This window comes from Pinus tabuliformis, chromosome 2_1, assembly GCF_031772625.1.
Source record: "Pinus tabuliformis cultivar Carrire ecotype Pingquan chromosome 2_1, CPIR1, whole genome shotgun sequence".
NCBI classification, from domain to species: domain Eukaryota; kingdom Viridiplantae; phylum Streptophyta; class Pinopsida; order Pinales; family Pinaceae; genus Pinus; species Pinus tabuliformis.
In genome coordinates, this window is record NC_142299.1 from 960,405,920 (window position 1) to 960,423,157 (window position 17,238).

Consider the following 17,238-nt stretch of genomic DNA (forward strand, 5'->3'; position numbering starts at 1 on the left):
TAGTAATGGTGGAATCACTAGTTTTATAGGGACCTAACACTAATGTATTAGCTCCCCGATATACCTTTTTCCGGTATTAAATAACTCCATATATAATATCCAAACCCCAATTTAATTATAATTTATAGTTTCATCCCCCGCATTGTTTAAATTAACTCCCCACTTCATATTTCCCCAACATAAACCTATTAACCCATCAACCCTTGGCATCGTTAAAGAAAACCCTGCAAATATTCACCCTGATTTCCCTCCATGTAGCTTCACCACACGACAACTGTTAGATCTCTCACCCCCAGATCTAACGGCGCACATCCATATCATGCTTGCTCCCTCTTTGACCTCTATCAGCCCGAGAGCATGCGATATTCACAGTTTTACTCGGGCCTGATTTTTCTACGTGCTAGCCTCCAGCATAGATCACATTCCCTTGGGGAAATACCACCTGCCTGCCAAAAGCAGTGCGGTGGCCTCTAAAACTGCCTCCCCACCCAACACAAAAACCGTCCATTGTTCATAAAATACTTTGCCCACCAAAATATAATTGTTTCCCTTTAAAAGGCTGAGAAGCCCCATTTCATCCTTTTTTGCTCATTTTTTTTTGTAAAACCTCAACAATACGTTTGTGACACCGTGAGCCTCTGCGACCAAAATTCACTACCGTCTACCACCCGAAGAATCTCCGGACACCCAATTTGAGCATCCAGTTGACATCTACAACCACTGTACCCTCTACAATCAACATCAAAACCAATTTGCAAGCCAATTCACCAATATCCAGGTATTTTGAAAAAAAACTAGAACAACCCTCTCATTTGAAAATGTACAGTAAAAGTCAAAAGGTTATAGTGAAAGTCAAAAAAAGCACAATAAAATGAAAAAGATAAATCAGCCAGATGAAAGAGTATCAATAAAAGTGTATCAGATTGAAAAATAAAAAAGAATAAAAGCAGCCAATGGGAAGACAAACAACATGGAAGATAGTTACAAAGCATATAGATAAAATAAATTCATGTCAAAGTGAAGATCGATGAAAAAACAGAGCAATCAAGGTAAACAAAAAAAGTAAACATGGAGGTGGTAAGGGTTAAACAGGGATGAAAACACTTTCACCAGTAACAATGAATTTTCTCCAAAGTAAAGGAAAAATAGTTAAAAGAAAATTAAGGTTAAAAGATTAAATTAGAGCAGGAATGGTACATTTTCTAGAAATTTCTTGTTTAAGTCATAATTTTACAGAAACAATTGTGGCCAATACAAGATGCATTTTGAGAAACGGGAGGAGGTTTATGTTCCTAAGAGGCCAATATACAAAAACCTATCTCATGTTTTACACCGGTATTACAAAAAGGGAGATAAATGCATATCATCATAGCCTATTTTTCGAACTGTGCAAAGTCTTGTTTTGACATCTTTTTGCATAGAATATTGTGAACAATCGAAGCTGCATTTTAGGAAACTAAAATCGGTTTATCTCAATAGCCTACCAATCTACAATAACCTCTTTCACTTTTTACATATCTATCTTGGATTGCGATATACAAAGGTATCATTGGACCCTAATTTTGTAGAATTTCTGAGGCAGAATGCATAGAGGAAAGAGGTAGTTAGTGACTTGGAAGCCTCATCATCAATTAAGAGTTGCTATCAAATTCAAATTTCTCTTCTTTGTCACCATCAATCCATAGATATAGTTCCAAATAGATTCATTAGTTTTGAGTGTCCTTTATTTAAGTTCTATTAATGTAAAATAGTTTGAGATATTTGTAAAACCAATCTTGATATTTTTTCAAGATATTTCAATTTAGAATTTGTATAAATACTTCTTCATTTGAAGTATTTTGTGTGGATTATTTTACATTTGTAGAGTTATTTTGATCTTAAAACCTAAGGTTGAATGCACCATTTTCAAGTCAACAGACTGAAGCAAGTAATAAAAGCATTTCGCTACAGGATTCATGAGATGATCCATTTGCAGTGAAGTATCTTCTTTGTGTGATTTTGTTGCCTTCTTATGTGTTTCTTAATCTTAAATGTGTTCTAAATTTGAACGAATTAACTGGAAATATCACTTAGAATTTGTTTAAGTACACTCCGTTTTGCACAGTTAGTCATTTGCATGTTTTCCTCTAATACCCGGATTTGAAAACCTTAATTTCTCTCCCATCCTGGTTGACTTCTTTCATTCCTTCCAAAGTCCAGCCTAGGGAACCCTTAATTGCTCCCTGGATCCGATTTGAAACCATTGCACCATTTAGCCTTTGAGATTTGCAGTAACTCATCTATCTTGCCTTGTAAACACTGTTTTTAGAATTGAATCGAGTCTTGTTTGTCTAACATTCGACTCCATAACCCAATGGTAAAAGCCAAACCTATATTCATCTAAGTAAAGTGATCCCAACACCCAATTTCAAAACAAAACCCAAGTGCAAACAATAACTAGCCTAAAATCATCTTAACTTAAAAAAAGTTAAATTATAAAGAGAGAGCCCTCTCTGAGCATCAGGAAGGCTAGGTCATGATCTCCAAAAGTGGTTTGTGGTTACCTTTGACTTTTCTTTTTTCATTAACTTCAAAAGAAATATCAGAGTGATAACACTAACCTAAGGTATTTTTCATTCACCAGGGCCACATACGTGAGAGTGGATACTCCAAATGCTTGGGAGGTGATAATAGAGACACTAATTTCATGTTTGGAGGGGATCAAAGTTAATTCAGAGAAGAGAACTTATTTTTATATGATAAATTTTAGGTTTGTAGGTACATTCAAGTTTATTAGCATTTTATAACAATCTAGGATTTCCTCTCATATCATTAATTTATATATGAAGGTGCAGGGAGATCGGGCCATAGTTGAGGATATTTTTAGAGTTGGAGTGAAAGTTTGGTTGGGCAACACGTCTTGAGCTCTGGTTGGATTATCTTTTATAGGTAGGATATAAATGAAAAAATGGATTGAGCATGTCTATGGTTTTGGTAAGCAACTTCATTTCCATTTTCATGTATGGTTTAGTTAGAAACATTTAGTTTTTGGGAGGCCTATGTGTCAATTTATTAGTGAGAAGGTTGATAATTGTTAAGAGTGATCTTCTAGAGGGGTGTGAAATGTTGGACATTGTTGTCTTTTTTCTTTTTCTTTTTCCAGATAGTTTAATTAGGATTTGGGTGGGATGGGCATTGTTTTAGTTTAACTCAGGTTTTTTTTTTATGTGACTAAATCTCTTTGTGAGGGCCTCACTTATCTTGTGGCCACTTTCTAGGTTACATTTTTTCTACTCCTCCTTAATAATTATGGGACTAACTCTTCCTATAATTTGGGGTTGTGGAGAGTGGCTAACTCCCCAATTCCCTATATATTCACTTAGTTAGGGCTCCAAAATAGTAGTAGTACTATGGTGACCACAGTTTGGTGTGTTATTTTGAATTAGTGGACTCTTTTAAAGGGAGGAGAATTGAAGTTGGGCATGCTTTTCTAGCCATGGGGAACTCTCTATACTCCCTCAATAGAAAAAAATTAATCAACGATTCATGAAAGTTCCTTGGGAAGTAGTTACTTTTACTCAATTTGTTCCAATTTGTCTCATCAATCTTAGTTTTATGTCAATTGCAAAGATTGGACAAGTCCCTTTTCTACTCTTGGTCCTAATCCAAGAAGCCCTACGTTGGTGGCATATCATTCCTTGGGGAAGTGAATCTTCTCACAACCATGGGTGTTGGGCCATATAACCTTCGATTTCTTGGGTTTAGGGGCCTCATTTTGGTTCTATTTTGAGTTTTGATTTCTCCCTGGAATTGGATTCCTCTAAAGCCATGGCACGTGAATGGGAGGGGAGGAATTGGGAAAATAAACTCTTATCTATACTATAAGATGTCACAATTCTTATGGAGAACATTCTAACTACCCAACTAAGGTTTTAGAGGCTAGAAGATGAAATAGATTGCATCAAATCTGAGTTGGAGGAACTAGCTTAGAGGTTGAAAGAGATAAGAAACTTTTCAAGTGATTAGAATGATCAGGAGGAGGAACAACCTCCCAAAGGTTAATGAAAATGTGTTTGGATGTTGTGCACTTTTTTTTGTTTGGCTAATTGTAGAGAATTTACAATTTGGATAACATAAAAACTTCTCCCTTTTTCTTGTTGGAATACTACTTAAAGGAATGCAAATGGTAGAAAGGAAATTGTTTATTGTGACCATGTTTTATTTATAAGTCATGGCATTTGCAATCTTGATGTAATCACACTGATTTTCTTGCTTAGCTTTTTGTTATAATGAAAATCTATGGATACTCTTAAAAAAAACTCTTACCCATGATAGTTAATTATATATAATATTTATTAGAAATAGAATATATAATATATATGGTTAGATTTTATAATTTTAAAATGATTTATTTTTTTCAAATTGGATTGATATTAAATTTAGTGCAAACCACGCCCACATACCCGTCGAAATCACTAATGTAAATGAAATCAAGTCTACATAGGACTTGCCATCAGGTGGTTTTCCTTGTTGTTGGTGGAGTAAGTTTTTAGGCTATCAACAATTACTTATTGGGAAGGGTGGGGTAATATTCAAAAGTTTCACCCAAGGATAAAATAAAGTGGGAAGAATTGGAATTTACAATAATATGGGGTTTCCATGCTATGATTACGTAACATTGGATTACAATGAAACATGAAGATATATTCAATATTCTTCAATTGGAAGACCCTATAATATCCTTAGTAGAAGTAGTTTAACATGAGTTTCATGGAAAAGGCCCCATAGATAATAATCATTATTATGCATTTTAAATGTCTCCTAGACTATGTGATATAAACATGTTAAAAAATTTAATAGTGAAATATAGAAACACTTATATAACACTATTGACTTCAATAATGTAGTATATTTGCATCACTGTCTTTCAACAATGCTTTGATCAATTGCATAACTTGTGCAACCATATGAAAGAGAATAAATTGATGATTTGAAACCAATCAAAGGAATCATCACATGATATTATAGTCAAGGTGATGTTGCCTCCTAACTTAGTTTAATCCACCATTCTCTTAGCTTATTGCATGTTTTTTATTATATTTATGCTTCTAGAGTGAGATGGGTTGGTTATTATGCCATGGAGTCTAATGTGTGTTTAGTGCAGATTTTTGTTGAATTTTGGAGAAAAAGTCAAAGATTTAATGGACAATTGGCAGAAAATATTCGAAGAAGACAAGGGAGAGGATTTATAGGAGGGTGTCCCCCTCATTTATGACTCCCCACTTCAAATTCTTCTTCAGGAAGCTTGGAGCACAAACAGCCAAATCAATGCACTACGAGGAAACTAAGCAAGTGGAGGATAACTTCTGTTTATCTCAAGTTTTGGGAGCTAAGCGTCCCTGAGTTTAAGGAAGCTATTGGAAGCTTCAGTTGTATAAGTAGAGAGGCCTAGGGCCTCATTAGGGAGTTGGTCAAATTTTTTAATTTTTGTTGCAGCTTTGCTTTGCTCAACTTCGAGCTTACCTTTGTTGACAATTTTATGTAATCCTATTATTATTTTGATAATAAATATGAGATCTTTGTTGAGCTAGCACTGCGTTACCTCAGAGGGATGAAGCTCTTGGGTTAGGGCCCAATCCAAGAAACCAAGCTCCTCTTGTTTGTATTTATATGCTTTGTTTCAGTTTATGAATTAGTTGCAGTTAGATAAATTTCTTTCTTGCTTAAGAATAGGTTGATTTTGGTGATTTGGAAGGTTGTTTCCATTTCAGTTTTCTATAGAAGGTTGAACAGTGATAGAAAGAAGATACAAAAAGGCCATCAATAGAGCCTTGGCTTCCTTTCATCCCCTTGGGACCATGAACTGAGGCCAAGATCCTCTTGCTGCCACAAAAACACAGATTTTCCTTCTCTATAGGATTTATAGTGTTGCAGGCTGTTAGAAGGTTAATGCTTTGCTTTAAGATCTATTCTGCCATGCTCATTACTGTCTTTGCAATAAATTTCCTTCCATGCTTTCTTTCCATGTAGTATTTTTCATGATTTACTTTCCTAGATCAAAGTTTAGATTAGCTTGATGAAAATTCTGTTTTTTTGATGTATCTAATTTCTTTGCTTGCTTAATTTCATTGTTTGATTTTCAGTTCTCTTGCAGCAGATCTCTTCTCACAATAATTCAGCCAATCAGCCATCACTATTGTTCTTTGATCTATGTTCCATGGGTCACCCAAAGTCCCTCACAAATTTGCCTTAGTTTTTTGCACTTTTCTCATAAACTTTCCTCTCTTTCCTTGAAAAACTCCGACCATATTTCTCTCTCCTAATCATTATTGATGAACCCTAGACACCTTAACACATCATCCTAGCATTCAGCTACCCTTTCCACCCGCTTTCCCACCTTCAAAACCTCCAAAACTGCTCTCGGCATCCTCTTGTAGACCTTCTGTAGACCTCCTGTAAATCCCCTGTAGCCTCCTGTAGATTTTCCTATAGGTGTCTTTTTGAATTCCAATTGCAAGAAAAGCCTCCAGAAGGCCACTTGAGACCACCTAGGACCCATCCACACCTTCCTACAACTCTACAAATTCCAACGTCATCCTCCATTGCCACGTAATTGCTGCCACACACACAAACAAATAAATTACATGCAAGACAATTTCACCTAAAAATACATAAAAATCCAAAAAGATGTTTTTTGCTCATTTGCTTCTAGAAATAGCTTGAGTAGATGTTGTTTACTTCTTGAGTAGGTAATGGAATTCATTTCATGGTTTTTTATCTCTCTTTCTGCAAAAGTAGGATTAGTTGGTTAAGTAGGTTTTGCTAGGTTTGTTTCACATTTCAGTCTTCTTTCTCTTTCTACAAGTAGAGTAGCCTCTGTAGAGTAAGCTTTCCTTTCTTTCATCACATATAAAGCTTCTTCTAAAATTCATAGAATTTGGCTTCAGCTTCTAGCGATCTTGTGCTAGCTGGCCAAGTGACAACCTGCAATAAGAACTAGTACTTGTGCATACAGCACCGTTGCTTCCAAGTTTGTTACGAACTACCGAGTTGATAAAAGTAAAGTAGGAAGCCCAGGAGTTGAAGCATTATTGTTGCAATACTGGAGCTCACCATACTTTTGGCGCCATTGCCGGGGAAGCGTCAAAGTATTTTGTGATTACTGCTTTCTTCTATTTTCTACTACAATATTCTACTAAGTAGTTTATTTCAACAAAAGTAGAGTAGTTGTTCCTTTTAGTTTCTACATTTCCTTTTCAATTCTACAATTTCCATTTTAGCAAAAATAGATTAGTCATTTCCTTGCTTTCCTTTCAATTTTGCAATTTCCATTTCAACAAAAGTAGATTAGTCATTTCCTTGCTTTCAGTTTTGCATTTCATTTGCTTTCCTTTTCAGTTCTGCAATTTCATTTCAGCAAGTTCATTTCAGTTAGTTGCAATTTGTTTGTTCAATCAATTTCAATTTTGCAGGTACAAGCAGAAAAAAGCAAAAATCAACCAAAAGATTTATTTTCATGCCTTGTAGGAATAGAGATAATTTAGGAAAATTCTTGCCCAACACCCCCACCACATCACATAGCCACCCTTCTCTCTTCTTCGGTGGTAGTGACCAAGAAGAACCTTTAGGTGAACAACCAGAGATATTTGAAGAACCTATAGGGGAAGAAGAAGAAGAAAACATCCCTCCTGAGACAATGGCTGAAAACAAAAATGCTAGGGGGAATGGAGAAAGAGTAGAGGGTACCTTTCCCATCCGAGAGACCAATGGGGACACCAACATGAAAAACATAAGCCCTTTAGCCCTACCTCACTTCCATGGGTTGACTACAGAAGATCCCGATAGCTTTTTGTTTGAGTTTTTTGTTATCTGTCGAACCTATGACTATGCAGAAGACAAGAAAAAGTTGAAACTATTTCCTTCTACCCTCAAGGATGTAGCATTGTGCTGGTTCATGGGGTTACCTGGAAATAACATCACAACTTGGGCTCAGATGTAGTAGACCTTTAATAACAAATATCGAGACTACTGTAGGTTAAAAGATACCAAGGAAGAAATCTTCTGAATGACCATGGGAAGTGATGAATCTTTGGAAGATTATGAAGAGAGGTTCCAGCTCAGATATAAAAGGGCCAGGTGCACACATGACCCTGAATCTCTGAAGTTGGTCCTGCTCAGGGGAATTCTAAAAGACCTTTTAGACACCCTCCATCTACTGGTTGGGGGAGACATCTACCAACTACCTTATGAGGACATAAAGACTATTTTTAGAAACCATTCTACAGCAGCCAGGAAGAGAGGTAGGGGGAGTCAATCCATAGCCAATACCTCCTCATTCGGTTCATCCATCAAAGGTGAACTTGGACACAAGCTGGAAGACTTCAAGAGTGAGATGCTACAGACTCTTGCCATGCAAATGGATACCTTGCATATCAAAAGGAAACAAGAGAAGGCAAAGAGGGATTTGGCCATTTTCTGTCCTAGGTGCACCAGAAGGCATCCTAGGAATGAATGTCCATTGAACTCTATAGAGGTTTGTTCAGTCTATGAAGAACATCATTCTATAGATAAGTGCCCTTCCTTGCCTGGACTTAAAGTTGTATACCAGGGGTCTAAAGGAGCCACTGAACCACTCTATTTCATGAACCAAAGGAGACTGCATGGACCTAGACCATACTAGCAGGAGATGCAAGGGACATCTCAGTCATACTACAACCCCAACCAAGCCTCTTCGATACCTTCTTGGGGCCCTCCTGCTCATCCTTCCTGGTCCATGCCTCCTCCTTGGTCCTATCCATCTCAATATCATGCCCAACCAGTCGCTCATTCATTTCAATCCTATGCTCAGCCACAACCTCAGTGGAATGCATTTCATCAGGGGTGGAGGCCCCAGTACATCTCTCCTCCCGCTCTTTTGCCTCCACCACCTCCTCAACCACAACCATTGCCTCTTGCTCCACCAAGACAACCCCAAATTCCTGCCCAACTGAACCCGAACCCGAACAATAGATAGGCCCAGGAAGTATATAGTGGGGAACCATCATGCCCAACCTATGTTGTGGAGATTCAAGAGATTAACCTGTGATCTGGGAAGGTTCTCCTAGATAGACAGCCTTCCCCTAAGGAGGTTGATGAAGATAAAGATAAAAATGAACCTAAAGCAATTCCACCCTTTCTTGAGAGACTATCCAGGACAACACACCCACCCTAGAAGAAACTGAACTTTTGGGAGAGTTGAAACAGTTATGTGTAAAGATACCACTTCTCCAAGCCATAAAAGATGTGCCTATATACAATAGAATAATCAAAGAGAAGTGCTTTAGGCATCTAGAAAGGCGCAAGAGAGATGTCCCAAACATCAATGTCATATGACAACTGTCCAACCTGATATTGGGGCAGGTAATTTGTCTGAAATATCTGGACCCTGGAAGCCCAGTAGTTGATTTCCACATCAATGGAACCATGATCCCACACACCTTGATTGATTTGGGAGCTGCCATTAATGTGATGACAAAGGACACCATGCTCAAACTTAACCTCTAGGGCTCCTTGAGGAAGACCACGACAGTACTGCAGCTAGCCAACCACTCCATTGTGACCCCTAAAGGGATTGTGGAGGATGTGATGGTCTCCATTGATTCTTAGGAGTACCCTGCAGATTTCTTAGTTCTCCAGCTGAAGGCAAAGCTCACTGGGTATCCTCTCATCCTGGGAAGACCTTGGTTGGCCATTGTCGATGCTTACATCAGTTGTCAGGCTGGGAACATGACCATCAAGAACGGGCATATGTCCAAGCAGCTAATCCTATACCCTCCTGCCCAACCCTTGCTAGAACATGATCTACCTCTTTGGTTGGAGGAGGAGGATGAGGATGAAGTCTATTCTGCACCACTATGTGCAGTAGAAACTATCATGGGGGGGAAATCGCAAAATGAGGATGATATCATTGAAAATTTAATTCAGAATCCACCCCCCAGTATTTTTCCATTAGAAGATCTAGTGAAAGAAACCCAAGGCAATCCCTTAGCTGACCTCTGTGAGGCCGACCCAACCTTTTTTCATGTTAAGAATATAGAGTTCGGCCCAGAAACAACCTTGAAAATCAACTTATCCCTATCCACTTCCCAGGAGAAGGAACTGTGCAGATTATTGAGGAAACATTTAGATGCCTTGGCCTAGAGTTATAAGGAGATGAAGGGAGTGCACCCTTCAGTATGTACTCATCATATATACATTAAGGAAGATTGAAAACCAGTCAGGCAGCCTCAAAGGAGGATGAATCCTGCCCTTAAAGACATTGTTAAGGAAGAATTGCAAAAATTACTTGATGCAAGATTCATCTACCCCATCTCTGATAGTGAATGGGTCTCTCCTTTGGTGCTAGTGCCAAAGAAAAATGGTAAGTGGAGAATCTATGTCGATTATCGGGAACTAAACAAAGCCAATAAAAAGGACCATTTTCTTTTGCCTTTCGTAGATCAAGTGTTAGATGGTCTGGCAGGGAAAAAGTTTTTCTCCTTCCTGGATGGGTTTAGCGGGTATAATCAGATTCAAATCAGCCCGGAAGACCAAGATAAGACCACTTTCACTTGTCCTTGGGGTGCCTTCGCATATCGGGTCCTTCCTTTTGGTTTGTACAATGCTCCAACCACTTTCCAGAGATAAATATTGAGTATATTTTCTGAACTGGTTCATGATGCAGTGGAGATATATATGGATGATTTTACTCCCTATGGTTCTAACTTTCAGGAAGCTTTATCTAACCTAGGAAAGGTTTTGGACAAGTGTATTGAAATGAACTTGTCCCTCAGTCCGGAAAAATGTTAATTTTTGATGACTGAAGGGACCGTGCTAGGTCATGAAATATCTCAACAAGGATTGCAGGTGGACCCCAACAAAGTTGCCATCATCCAAAGGGTCCCACCTCCTCAAAAGGTGAGAGATGTCCGAAGTTTCCTAGGCTTAGATGGATATTACAAAAGATTCATTAAAGATCTCAGTAAGTTAGCCTCTCCATTGTTTGGTCTTTTAGGAAAATATGTTGAGTTCATATGGACTGAAAACTGTCAAGAAGCCCTAGATACCTTGAAAAGAAAACTTGTGATTGCCCCAATTTTGAGAGGCCCAAACTGGCCCTACCTTTCCACATTCACATAGATGCCTCAAACAAAGCAATAGGAGAAACCTTGGGACAAATTGATGAAAAGTTACCATATGCCATATACTTTATAAGTAAAAATTTGTCAAAGGAAAAGTTAAACTACATGGTAACCAAGAAGGAACTCCTAACTGTAGTGCATTCCTTAAACAAATTTAGACATTACATCACATGCTATCAAACCTTTTTACACACTGATCATGCTGCAATTAGAGTAAATTTGTCTGTAGGTGATGAAGGAATGGTGGATGATCAAATGCCAGATGAACACCTATTTTCTATCTTAGTACTCTGTCCATGGTTTGTTGATATAGCAAATTACTTGGTTTCAGCACAGTTCCCACCACACCTGTCCTCAAAAGAGAAGAGAAAGATCGTAAGGAAAAGTGCCCTTTTCACCTGGATTGGGGGTAATCTCTTCAAACTTGGCCCAGATCAGATCTTGAGAAGATGTGTCAGGGAGGAGGAAGTTTTTGACATTCTCCTGACCTGTCATGATGGGCCTTGTGGAGGTCATTTTGCAACAAAGAGGACTACCTTCAAAATATTGTAGGTAGGCTAATATTGGCCCACTCTTCATCAAGATGTGAGGAGATATACCAGCCAATGTGATCGGTGTCAAAGGATGGGGAAACCTACTCCAAAGGATGAGATGCCCATGCAACCTCAAGTGACCTTTGAGCCATTTGAGAAGTGGGGCATGGACTTTGTGGGTCCTATCAACCCTCCTTCAAAACAGAAGAAATACATCATTGTGTGCACCAATTATCTGAAAAAATGGGCAGAGACCAAGGCCATCAAGGCAGCAATAGAGGAAAAATTAGCTGAGGTTTTAAGAGAAAACATATTCTATAAGTTTGGGTATCCAAGATAACTGGTCACAGATCAAGGCAGTCAGTTCACTTCCAATTTGATTGAAAACCTACTCACACATCATAAAATCAAGCACAGGACTTCCACCCCTTACGATCCACAAGCCAATGGGTAGGTGGAAGTCACTAATAGAGCTTTGGAAGGAATTCTGACCAAGGTAGTGAGCATTAGCAGAAAAGATTGGGTGGATAGACTAGTTGAGGCCACCTGGGCCTACAACACAACATGGAAGACCACTACAGGGTTCACACCCTATGAACTAGTCTATGGGAAGAAGGCTTTGCTGTCAATAAAATTTGAATACAATACACTAAGGATGGCAGCTCAGCTAGACCTAGACCTCAGCCATGCACAGAGGGAAAGACTACTCCAGCTCAATGGATTGGATGAACAAAGATTGTAGGCCCTTCTCTACACAGAGGTAGTTCAACTTCAGAGGAAGATATGGCATGACAAAAACATCAAGGAGAAGCAATTCCAAGAGGGAGATTGGGCACTACTCTATGACTCAAGGTATAAAGACTTCAAAGGCAAGCTGAGGACAAGATGGTTGGGACCCTACACTATGGAAAAATGCAATAACAATGGTTCAGTTTTGATCAGAACCATTGATGAGGAAGCCATCCCCATGCTTGTCAATGGACATAGGTTGAAAATTTACAAGAAGCCCCTCTCCAAGCAAGAGTTCATTGAAGATCTGAATAAGACAGTGTTGGTAGTGGAGCAGGTCTTAGCCTCCACTCCACCCACTCATAGAAGAAGTAGAAAAAAAAGAAAAAAATAATAAGGACTCAAGTGAAAACCTCCATGAGGCACTTGAGTCCCATCATTGGGTTGAAAACCTCTTTTGAGGTGGCCTAGTGATGACAAAAACAAAAAAAAGAGAGATAATAAGATCCCTCGATGAAAACCTCCCTTGGAGGCATCCAGGGCATGCAATTAGGGTGAAAACCTCCTTGAGATGCCCTAATTGTCTTTCAAAAAAAAAAACAGAGAAAAGGAGGAAGAGAAAAATGACTCTTAATGTGCATTGCAGGTTGCAGCTGGACCACAGGGAGCAAGAGAAGATGCCACAAAGCCTATTTCATCTCCTCTACACTCTTCTCCATCATTTCTGACCTTTCTTCCACCACATTGTGTTTTTTCAAAGACTGTGTGTTCTACAAGAGGCCCTGTGTATTCTACAGGAGGCTCCTGTAGAAATCATAGAGAGCCAGAAATGGTTCCAAAAAGAAATTTGAGGGGTTGGGAAGTTTCATGAAGAGCATGTAGACCCTCCTACAACTATCCACCCTCCTGGCCATCTATTCCACACCTACACCACCTCATCATCATCATTTCTTTTCCTCCCTATCAAAAAACAGAGAAACCAGTTTTTAGAAAAAAAACCAAAAATAAAGGGAGAAGCACCTCCAAATCTCACCTGCAGCTTACCAAATACCTCTCCATCTCCATCAGTAGCTCTGGTGTCATCCTCACAGCTCCCAGCACAAAAATAAGCTAAAAATTTTAAAGGGAGAAGTAGCTACACGAGCTCCTGTAGGATTTCCTATAGCAGTTGATCCCCTTAAAATCAAGCCACAGTAGCAAAAGAAGTGCAACCAAGGGATTGAATGGGATATCTGAAGCTAGATCCAGCCATAGTATACCTACACAAAGCAAACAAGCCATACAACAGACACCAAAAAGCATGCAACAATTGAAATACAAGTATGCAACAGCAAAAGGAACCAAAATGCCTCACACCACGTACATTCGACTCCCACGTAAGTGACTAACCCTCTCCTCTGTTGCATCTGTGTAATTGAAAAATATGCATAAGTGAATGAGAAGGTTAGGGTTGAACAAGAAAAGGTGGCCAATTATTGAATGAGAAAAAGTGGCCAGTTAACTGGCCACCCTCATCCAATTGATTGCGTTCATTTGGAGATGCCACCACACGTGTGCCTAGTCAACTCACAGAAAAATCTAAAGGACAGGGAGTGGAGGGTATGCAAACTCCGATATAATGATGGGAAGTCATTGCGGGGAAGATCCATGATGACAAGGCAATGGGGATCAACGGTCCAAATATGGCAACATACATTTTTGCGAGCTCATCCCCATCACTGGAAATATCTAAAAGAAGAAATAAGTATTCCTCCTCGAAACTCCTTCACCACCTTTTCTTTCATTTCATCCTCATCCACTTAGCTGCAGCAAGCTCTCTGTCACCACCATAGCCTTGAAACCATCGTTCTCCATCGCTTTCATCCATCCTCCTACTATCGGCATTCTACAGGAGCAGTAGCAGGTTCTACAGGAGCACCTACAGCCAGTTGTATAGGAGGGCCAGTAAGTAGTTTTTAAGGAGAAAACATAGGTTTTTTGCTCAAATTCTGGCTTGAAGAGGTAGGTTATATGCATACCCACCTTGATTATCAATATGTGTAAGGAATGATACAATTTTCAGGAGGAATTGAGTCTGTAGAAGAAGAGGAATTCCATAAAAACTTTCTACCTGTTTTCTTAAATAAAAACACAATTTTTCTCTATTTTCCTGTTTCTTCAAAATTCTTGTCTCCATCTCTACCTGGGGTGCTCCAAAGGGGTATAAGCAAATGACAGGGGGATTCATGAGGAAGGAGCCCACAAATTCAGTCAGGCTCCATGAACATCCCAAGGTAGTAGCCATTTTCACCAGAGAAAATTGGATGCCATTTTTTGAAAAATTCTGAGGGTTTGATGAATAAGTGGCTGAGGAGTTTTCCCTTTCTTTAGTCCCTCACTCAAGTACCCATGCCACTGTTACTTTTAGAGGTATTTCCATGGAAATCACCCCAGAATTTATCAGTAGGGTTACCACCCTTCCTCTTGGATTACCTTGGAGCAAAGATGAAAAGCCAATTGGACAATCTGCCAAGAAAAACTTCTTCCAACCAAATGAACATCTTGTAGAAGACAAAAATGGCATTAGAAGAAAAAGCATACCTTACCCTTGGGATGAGGTTAGTTATGAAATTATCAAATATATTTCTTGTGAAGGGAGGTATAACATAGTTTATGGCTACCATTTTAGACTTCTCCATGAGTTGAGATATGGCATGGACACTCCAACACCCCAGAAACTCAACATCCCCTATTTTCTCCTGCAGTCCCTCATAGACTCCAGCATTAAGTTGAAGGCAGGAGGTCCGGATCAGTTGGCTCACCATGGGTTGATTAAATTGTTAGTAGAAGAAGCCCTCCACACCTTCACCATCCCCATAGCATGGGAAATCTTCAGAAACATGACAGAAGAAGATGATATAAAGGCCCTCACATATGATCTCAGTCCTTCTGATAGTGAGGAGGAAGAGAAACAAGAAGGAGAGGGGGAGGAAACTGAGGAACAAGAAGGGGAGAAGGAGGAAACCAAAACAGAGGAGGAAGAAACCAAAATAGAACAAAAGGAAACAAAACCAGTAGAGACAGAGAAAAAGACAAAAGGAGAGGAAAAAGGGGCAGAAAGAAAAAAGTGTCTCCTGAGACCCTAGAAAGAGAGGCAGCAACTGCCCTCCCTGCCATCAGCACCCCAATTAAACCAAAACAAAAGAGGAAGAGGCAGACATCGATGTATTTCAGGGCTTGGAAAAGCACAAGGATAAAAACAGGGAAACCGTAGCCATATGCAATAGTGCCTATTATAATTGAAGATTCACTCACTGTCAAAGGGGATGAATCTCCCTCTAAAACCCCCATCACATATGAAAGAGGAAGTCCCAAATCTTCCACCTGGAAGGAAAGAGTGCAACTACAGGACTCAAAAATAGCTCTACAGGAGGCAAAGACTGTTCTACAAGAGACCCTGCCAAAACTACAAGAGACCAAAAAACTTGAGAAAAGGGTAGAAGAATAGCCAAAGGGGAAGGAGAAAACAAGAGAGGCACAAGAACTTGACCCCCAACCTTGTTTGGGCTCTTACTACAATCTTCTTGAGGGGGGAAAATCATTCCACAGAAATTTGCAATCCCACTTTTCTTTGAGTTGGAGAAAGAAAGAATAAGGAGCCATAGATGGATGCAAATCACCAAATCCAAGGGGGTAGAGGATATTGGCCACATGGAGAACAAGCTTAGAGAAATGGGTAGGGAGTTAAGTGTTGTAAGACATAGAGAGGCAATCACAAGAACTCACTTGGAAACAGAAAATGAGTTGCTAAGAAGACAACTGCAAGAAAAGGAGACACAATTGGCATGCATGGCCAACTGGTCTATGGAGGCACTGCAGTGCAGAACACCAACAAAATCATATGGATTATACCTCAAATACCAATGGCTATAGTTTCAAATCAAGACTTTGGCACAGAGAGGCACAATACCTTTTTAGGATTACAGATGGTTCATGGACCTATGTGACAAAATCTCTTCTATAGACAAGGAAAAAATAGTAGAGTTCTATTTGCATAACATGACCCTCACAAACATGAATGTGTGGGACCCCAATGCTAGGCTAGGGGACCTGTAGCAAATGGCCATGGCCTCTTGGATGAATCGTGAGGAGAAAAGTGCAACATAAATCAAAAAGTTGATGGCAAAAGAGAAAAATGAACCCCTAATGATCAGAGTTGAGCCATCAAACCCCATGGCTCTCATCAGCACACACCAAATGCTTGCAAATAACCCTCAAATTGCCCCTAAGTATATCAATGATTAGGCTCAAGGCATTGCACATTTTGAGGATATGGAAAGATCACTTAGGGATGACTGCATTCATGCTTGTATGAGGAAGTGGAACACACTACCACACAACTTACAAATTAGGGAGCATCACTCCCCAACAAGGATGAAAGAAGCATTAAGGAGAGTGCCACTGTACAAGCACTCTATGCAGAGTTTGAAGATCAATTGGATTGGCCTCAAACTAAGTCCCCCACTACTGCTAGGACTGCTAGAGGGAAAAAAAGAGGAAGAAGAGCAACAACAGTGGGAAGAGGTGGACAGAAAGGTAGGATTCCATGACAAAGAAGAGGACCTCACATCAGAAGCATGGGATGTCAGGGAGGCCATCAGGACCATCAAGGATAAGGAGATGGACTAGTTTCTTAGAGGATGAGCAACACCTTTAGTGGGGGGTGATGATGAGCCACAGAAATGGGTAATTATATGGGCTCATTTTGCCTCCTAAGTTAGTTTAATCCACCATTCTCTTAGCTTATTGCATGTTTTTTAATTATATTTATGCTTCTAGAGTGAGATGGGTTGGTTATT